The 7,500-nt window shown below is 43.9% G+C and overlaps 1 protein-coding gene across 4 annotated transcripts in view; it reads left to right on the plus strand.

Annotated features, from left to right (window-relative positions):
* The window catches only part of LOC113824009 (uncharacterized), a 1,204,662-nt gene that overhangs the window by 389,733 nt on the left and 807,429 nt on the right, over positions 1 to 7,500 (plus strand). The gene's annotated exons all lie outside the window — the stretch shown is intronic.

A 7,500-nucleotide genomic window follows, 5' to 3' on the forward strand; every position in this document is an offset into this window, starting at 1 on the left:
GGGTGAGGGCGCCACGAGAACAGCCCTGCCCCTCTTCCTCTCTCTCTCCTCACTTATTAGCCCCTCCCTCCCCTCTCTCTCCCTCACTTATTAGCCCCTCCCTCCCCTCTCTCTTCATCTATTAGCCCCCCTCCCCTCTCTCCTCACCTATGATTCCTCCCTCCCTTCTCTCCTCACCTATTAGCCCTCACTCCCTCTCTCCTCACCTTTACGCCCCACTCCCTTGTTACTTATTAACCCCCTCCTCCCTCTCTCCTCATGTTAGCCCCTCCCCTCCCTCTCTCCTCACCTATGATTCTTCTCTCCCTTCTCTCCTCATCTATTAGCTCCCCTCCTTCTATTAACCTTCCCCTCCGCTCTCTCCTCACCTATTAACCCCTCCCACCCCTTCTCCTCTTCACCTGTTGGCCCTCCCCCTCCTCACTGTTAGCCCTCCCCTCCCTCTATTAACCCTCCCTCCCCTCTCTCCTCACCTGTTAGGCCCCCTCTCCACTATTAACCCCTCCCTCCCCTCTCTCCTCACCTATTAGCCCCCTCCTCCCCTCTATTAACTCTCCCTCCCCTCTCTCCTCACCTATTAGCCCCCCCTCCCCTCTATTAACCCTCCCTTCCCTCTCCTCCCTCACCTATTAACCCTCCATCCCCCTCCTCACCTCTATTAGCCCCCTCCCTCTCCTATTAACCCTCCCTTCCCTCTCTCCTCACCTACAACCTCCCATCCCCTCTCTCCTCACCTATTAACCCTCCCCTCTCCTCACCTATTATTTCTCTCTCCCCTCTCCATTATTTGTTAACCCTCTCCCCCTCCTTATTACCCCCCCCCCCCATCCCAGTTACCTAAGCTGTTCGGAGAATCTTCGGAAATACATGAATGAACGAGTGAGGCACTAAGGCGTTTCTTAGACAAATATGTTACTCAATTGCATGTCATTTGCATATTTCTCTCACTCTGTCTGTCTGTCTGTCTGTCTGTCTGTCTCCAGTTCCTCTCTCTCGACATACACATATCATATTATTATTACTATAATATTAATACGTATATTATAATATAGCATTCGCTACAAACACAACGGATCATAATCTCTTGTTTCTTCCTTTTTAAAGTTTTTTTTTTTTATGTCGTCGAATGAATGAATGGGTGGAGGGAAAAAGGGTTTATTGACACCAATTTTGGATTCTTTTTCAACTTTTTTTTTTTGGACTGATTGCTTTCCGCGCAGCCAAAGGCGGGTCTCGGTTTCTCTTTACAAACCGCAGGTGGCAAATATGGTGTCTACAGAAGGGTCTAAAATTGATGGACAGTGACGTATTAGGAGTTGCGGTGCGTCTCTCTCTCTCTCTCTCTCTCTCTCTCTCTCTCTCTCTCTCTCTCTCTCTCTCTCTCTCTCTCTCTCTCTGTGTTTCTGTGTGTGTGTGTGTGTGTGTGTGTGTGTGTGTGTGTGTGTGTGTGTGTGTGCGTGCTTTAAAGTGTGCACGTGTATCCGTACGACTTCATTAAGTTCCATTATTATAGCTACTTGTTGCTGTGAATGTTAAGCGTCTTTGGTGGTAATATAAAGTACAACAACTGAATGGTGATGTATTTTTTCTGTATGTGGATTTATTACTTTCCATCTCTCTCTCTCTCTTTCTCTCTCTCTCTCTCTCTCTCTCTCTCTCTCTCTCTCTCTCTCTCTGTAACTCTCTCTCTCTCTTCTCTCTCTCTCTCTCTCTCTCTCTCTCTCTCTCTCTCACACACACACACAACACATACACACACACACACACACACACACACACACACACACACACACACACACACACACACACACACACACACACACACACACACACACACACACACACACACATACACGGGCACATTCACAGTCACATACACCGTGTGTTTGCGTTCGTAAAGCGAGAACGTTCACTATTGCTTTACAGGCTAGATACAGGTAGATGGTGTAGGAATATCTTTATATTAGTAAATTCATAACTATTATCTATATGATACTCATAGTTACAGTAAGTATGGTTATAAAGAATATATAATCGGTTAAATGAAAAAGCATACAATATCGGAGAAAAAAGGAAAACCGAAGAAAAGAAGAATCATTTGCAAGATCTTGAACTTCCTTTCGTAATGAGATTAGCGAAGCGACGAGGGTCATTCAGTCATCTTTTCGACGGCGGAGGGAACAGCCGCTTCGTCGCATCCTTGCTGGGACTCGCGGTGGAAATTTTTGCGGCTGCTTGGGTGTGAAATATTCTTTATGAAATTATAGATATATTATTTATAGAGAAATACAAGTACTTCATAATTGGAGAATTTACGTACCTGTTGAGTGCTTCCAATACAACGCACAGTGTGGCTTACGTATCATCACATTTCCAATTAAAACTAATCAATCTTTAAAAGTTGTTATAGATCCATTGCCGTTCCCCTAGAATTCAAAAGATTCCAGTAGCCGCATCATTTTTCCCCCCCTTTCCTCCTCCGCCTCCGTCTTCTGCTGCCCCTCCCCCTGTTTATTCACTCTGGCTGATGGGGTCCTCGATAAGCAGACGATTCCGGCCGCAGCAGGAGAGGCGCCCGGACCCCATCTACCCCTTTGATCAGCTCCCTGACGCACCTCTGTGGAAGTTTCAACGCGTCAGCTTCCTTCGACGGCCGAGAGAAAATGGATGGCTGAAAGAAAACGGATGATTGAGAGAAAACGGATGATCGAAAGAAAACGGATGGCAGAGAGAAAACGGATGACCGAAAGAAAACGGATGGCAGAGAGAAAACGGATGGCTGAGAGAAAACGGGTGACCGAAAGAAAACGGATAACCGAAAGAAAACGGAAGGCTGCGAGAAAACGGATAACTGAGAGAAAACGGATGGCAGAGAGAAAACGGACGGCAGAGAGTAAACGGAATCCGAGAGAAAACGTATAGCTATAGCTGAGAGAAAATGGAAAGCCGAAAAAAAACGGAAATTCGAGAGAAATAGGGAGAGTTATAGAAAACAAGGGCAAGAGAAAACTGAAAGCCGAGCGAAAACGAAACGCCGAGAGAAAACAGCAGTTCGAGAGAAAACGGAAGGCCAAGAAAAAAACAAAACAAAACAAAATAACAGAAGGCCGAGAGTAGACGAAAGACCGAGAGAAAAACGGTTTGCCTTCCTCGCGTCCAAGTCGATGAGGCGGCGTCGAGGACCTGCAAGGATCGTTTACGGGCTGCCGGTCAGGATCTCGATGGCTCTAGATGCTGTCGGAGTCTTATTCGCTCGTTCTTTTTTCTCTCCCTCTTTGGTTCTCTTTTTAAGCCTCTCTTCTCTTTTTTTTTTTTTTTTGTCTCTTCTCTTTGTCTGGGTTTTGTTTCTGGGTTTGCCTCTCTCTGCCTTCTTTTTTGTTCCCTTCCTTCGCTTGCTCTTTCTCTGTCTCTGTCTCTCTCTCTCTCTCTCTCTCTCTCTCTCTCTCTTTCTTTTTTTTTTTTTTTTTTTTTTTTTCCCCATACTCTCCCTCTCTTCGCCGCCCCTTTCAGTTTGCTGAGCAGCGCACACGCAAGGGTGTTATGTTTCCCAATATGCAATTACCTTTGCAACATAGAGGCGATTTACTTTTGGTCACGTTTTCTGTCTCGGTGATGTATGCTCGAAGTATGTCTCTTCCTCATCATTATCGTTTCCTTCTTCTTCGTCATATTTTCTTATAAATCTTATTTTCGAAACCACCCATTTTCTTACCACGTGATTAATGGCATGGGCCCGTGTTTCATTCTTTTCACCGCAAGGAGAAGATTGTAATTATTTTCTGCATGTATTTCGTATTTTGCTATGTCCCTCCTTCTTCTCTCTCTCTTCGCTCTTCTCTCTCTTCTCTCTCTCTCTCTCTCTCTCTCTCTCTCTCTCCCTCTCTCTCTCTCTCTCTCTCTCTCTCTCTCTCTCTCTCTCTCTCTCTCTCTCTCCTCTCTCCCCTCTCCCCTCTCCCTCATCCCTCTTTCTCTCTCTCTCTCTCCTCTCTCTCTCTCTCTCCTCCTCTCTCCTCTCTCTCCCCTCTCCTCTCTCCTCTCTCTCCCTCTCTCCCTTCTCCTTCCCTCCCTCTCTCCTCCCCTCCCCCCCTCTCCCTCTCCTCTCTCTCTCTCTCTTTCTCTAATCTATCCCTCTCTCTCTCTATTTATCCCCCCCCAATTTTCATTTCAATTTACCTTTTATCTATCTATTTTCTATCCTATCTATCTATTTTCTCTCTTCGTCTCCCTCCCTCCCCCCTCTCTCAATTTACGAAGCCATTTTATCCATCTCTCTATTCCCATATTTGCATTCACGAACATTGTCTTACACGTCGCACGCCCATCCTTCTGACTTCCCTGCTCGGTTCTCCTGCTTACCATTCAGTCCCTGCTTTTGTTAAGGATGTGAAATGTGTCCAGAAATCCTTTACATGTAGATGGCCTCTTTTAAGGACTGTGTCTTACAAGTACTCTTATGTAAATTGACTCCTATGTACAAAGCGGCCGGTCGTGAAGGTGGTTCTTAAGGTGAACGGGGGATGAAGAGGGTGGTGATGAAGAGGGGATGAGAGGAGGAGGGGGAGAGAGAGAGGGAAGGAAGGAGGAAGGGGGTAGAGGGTAGGGAGGAAGGGAGGGGAAAGGAGGAGGATAACGAGGGAAGAAGGGGTTCAGATCTGTGTAAGATTCGTGGAACTTATTTTTGCGTCTTTTTTTCGTTTTTCGTCTCTCTCTCTCTCTCTCTCTCTCTCTCTCTCTCTCTCTCTCTCTCTCTCTCTCTCTCTCTCTCTCTCTCTCTTTCTTTCTCTCTCTCTCTCTCTCTCTCTCTCTCTCTCTTCTCTCTTCTTCTCTCTTCTCTCTCCTCTCTTTATACAATACATACATTAATAGTATATATATATACATATATATATATATATATATATATATATATACATATATTATTATACATTATATACATATATATATGTATGTGTGTGTGTGTGCTTTTACATATAATATTGAAGCAAAATTTACACATGCGATCCCCAGTCGCCGTGGAAAAGGACAAAGATCCATTGACAATTACGCAAACTTCCATCGTTATGGACTTTTCGCGAGCAAGGGAAAGAACAGTCACGCTGGGCACTTAACCCTGACTTTCCATCTGGCGAACAATAGTGTTGTTTCGCCTTGATTGACGGTGCGAAGTGCGTCTGCAATCTTCTGGCGAGATTGCTCCAAGGTATAAATGCGTTCAGGGTAATTGAGGGTAATTGATAAGCTCTGGCAAATTGAGATCGTTTGTCGTGACTGTTGTTATTACTGCCACTTTCTTTGGTATACAGTGGGTATTATCCTTGCTTTATTATCTATCGTCGCAGTTATTCTTATTGTTGTTTGTTAATGTTATCTTGATCATTACCTTGATCTTTATTGATATTCTTGATTATATTGATTATCATTATTTACTGTACTATGCACGTCATTAAGATTGAGTATATTCATTATCACCATTACTGTTATCATAGTCATTAAAACAGAAAAAAATCAATCAGCAGCAATGTAAAAACAACACAAATGGGAGAAAATAAGCAGAAAAAAGCAAAAGCAAGCAGAGAAGAGAAGAGAAAGACATTACCTCCATCTGTTGGCATTCCAATTTGAGCCGAAAATACCTCTCCCTCCTCCAGCCTCACTTTCTTCCCTAAATCTCTTCTGTCGTCTGCCTTCCTTTGCTTTCAGCCTGCCCCTCCCTTTCCCTCTAAGTCCTCCCTGCTGTCCATCCCACCTCCCCTCCTTCCTCTCATCCCATGTCTTTTCAGCCTGCCCCCTCCCTTCCCCTCCTCCCCTGCTGTCCATCCTACCCTCCTCCCTTCCCCTCATCCCATGGTTTCCAGCCTGCCCCCTCCCTTCCCCTCCACTCCTGCTGTCCATCCAAACCCCTCCTCCTCCTCCCCTCATGTTCATCCAACCCCTCCTTTCTCTTCCCTCCTCTCTGCCTCCTCACACCTCTCCCTTTCCTCACCTCTCCTCTCTGCTCTCACCCACACCCTTCTCTCCTCCTCCCCTGCTGTCCATCTCACCCTCCTTCCCCTCCCCCTCCCTGCTTTCTAGTCGCCCTCCTCCCTCCCTCCTCCCCTGCTCTCCCCATCTTCCTTCCCCCTCCTCCCCCCTCGTCTCCTCACCCCCCCCCTGACTGCCCCTCCCACCAGCTGATTAATACATGCATTAGTGGCCAGTTAACTTATATATGCCACGAACGTTACTGTCATGGGTGTCTGTTGTTGTGGTCATATCAGGCCACAGGGGCACTTTGGCGCGCAACATATGCATTGATACGATGCATTTTTTAATGCAAAATCGGTGCTTGCATGTTGTGTTTGCGGGTTGTTGTTGTTGCTTTTTTTTCCTTTTTATTTGTTTTTTCGAGTTATTAAGGTTTTGCTATTATGGATCTGGACTACATTTTTTCTTCTCCGACTCTCAATTTTAGTTTCTGTGTTTTTAATCTTAATCTGTTTTTTTGGATTTTGAAATTTTGCTTGCAGTATTCGTCTTTTTTCTTTCTCTCTCTCTCTGCCTCTCTCTCTCTCTCTCTCTCTCTCTCTCTCTCTCTCTCTCTCTCTCTCTCTCTCTCTCTCTTCTCCTCTCTCACTCTCTCCTCTCTCTCTCTCTCTCTCTCTCTCTCTCTCTCTCTCTCTCTCTCTCTCTCTCTCTCTCTCTCTCTCTCTCTACGTGTTTAGGAGGAAACTATATTCAGATTACGTATGCATTATGATTCTTTATAAAAGATAACTTAATAGTTTTTGTTATACATGGACAATAAAAGTTTGCGGATAACGAGAAAAAGTATTTATTTTGCAATGATCATCGGTATAAACGGCCAGTTACGTTGTATTTTATTGTTGTTGTTGTCATTTATTGTTTTTGTTTTTTTCCCCAGCACTTTGTTTGACAAATTGCCAATCTAAGTATCATATTTATATCTTTATAAGAACTAAACATGGATGGAAATTATTATTTCTATCACTTTTGTTCATATTCATAATTTTTTGTTAATATCTTTATCAATGTCTTTATTTATAAGCTTTTCCTTCTGCCAGTCATAAACGTGAAAGTGAAGTTTATTAGAGATAGTCAAAAAGCTGGAATAGTATACATTGTGATTTTACAACCAAGCAATAGAAATTCTTTATTGCTTTATAGCTTTTGCAATCAGGTAATTGCATGTTGACCCTGACGCTAATGTAAGATATTTTTGTGCCTGTGTTGGTTCGGTTGGTCGTGTTTGCGTCTGATGTTCATTCGTCTGTTTGTGTTGTAGATGCGTTGTTCCATTTTTTTTTGTTAAATCTCCATCCTTCTTTTTTTGTTTGTTTTTTTTATCGTTGTGTTTGTTGTACATTTCCATTCTTTAAAAACTCCGTCTTTTTGCTTCTTTGTTTTTTTTTCGTTGCTGCTTCGTTGTCATTGTAATTTTTTTATATCTCAATCCATTTATTTTCTGCTATTATCGTCGTCGTTATTGCTGCTGAACAATTG

The sequence above is a fragment of the Penaeus vannamei genome, chromosome 17, assembly GCF_042767895.1.
Source record: "Penaeus vannamei isolate JL-2024 chromosome 17, ASM4276789v1, whole genome shotgun sequence".
Lineage (NCBI taxonomy): Eukaryota > Metazoa > Arthropoda > Malacostraca > Decapoda > Penaeidae > Penaeus > Penaeus vannamei.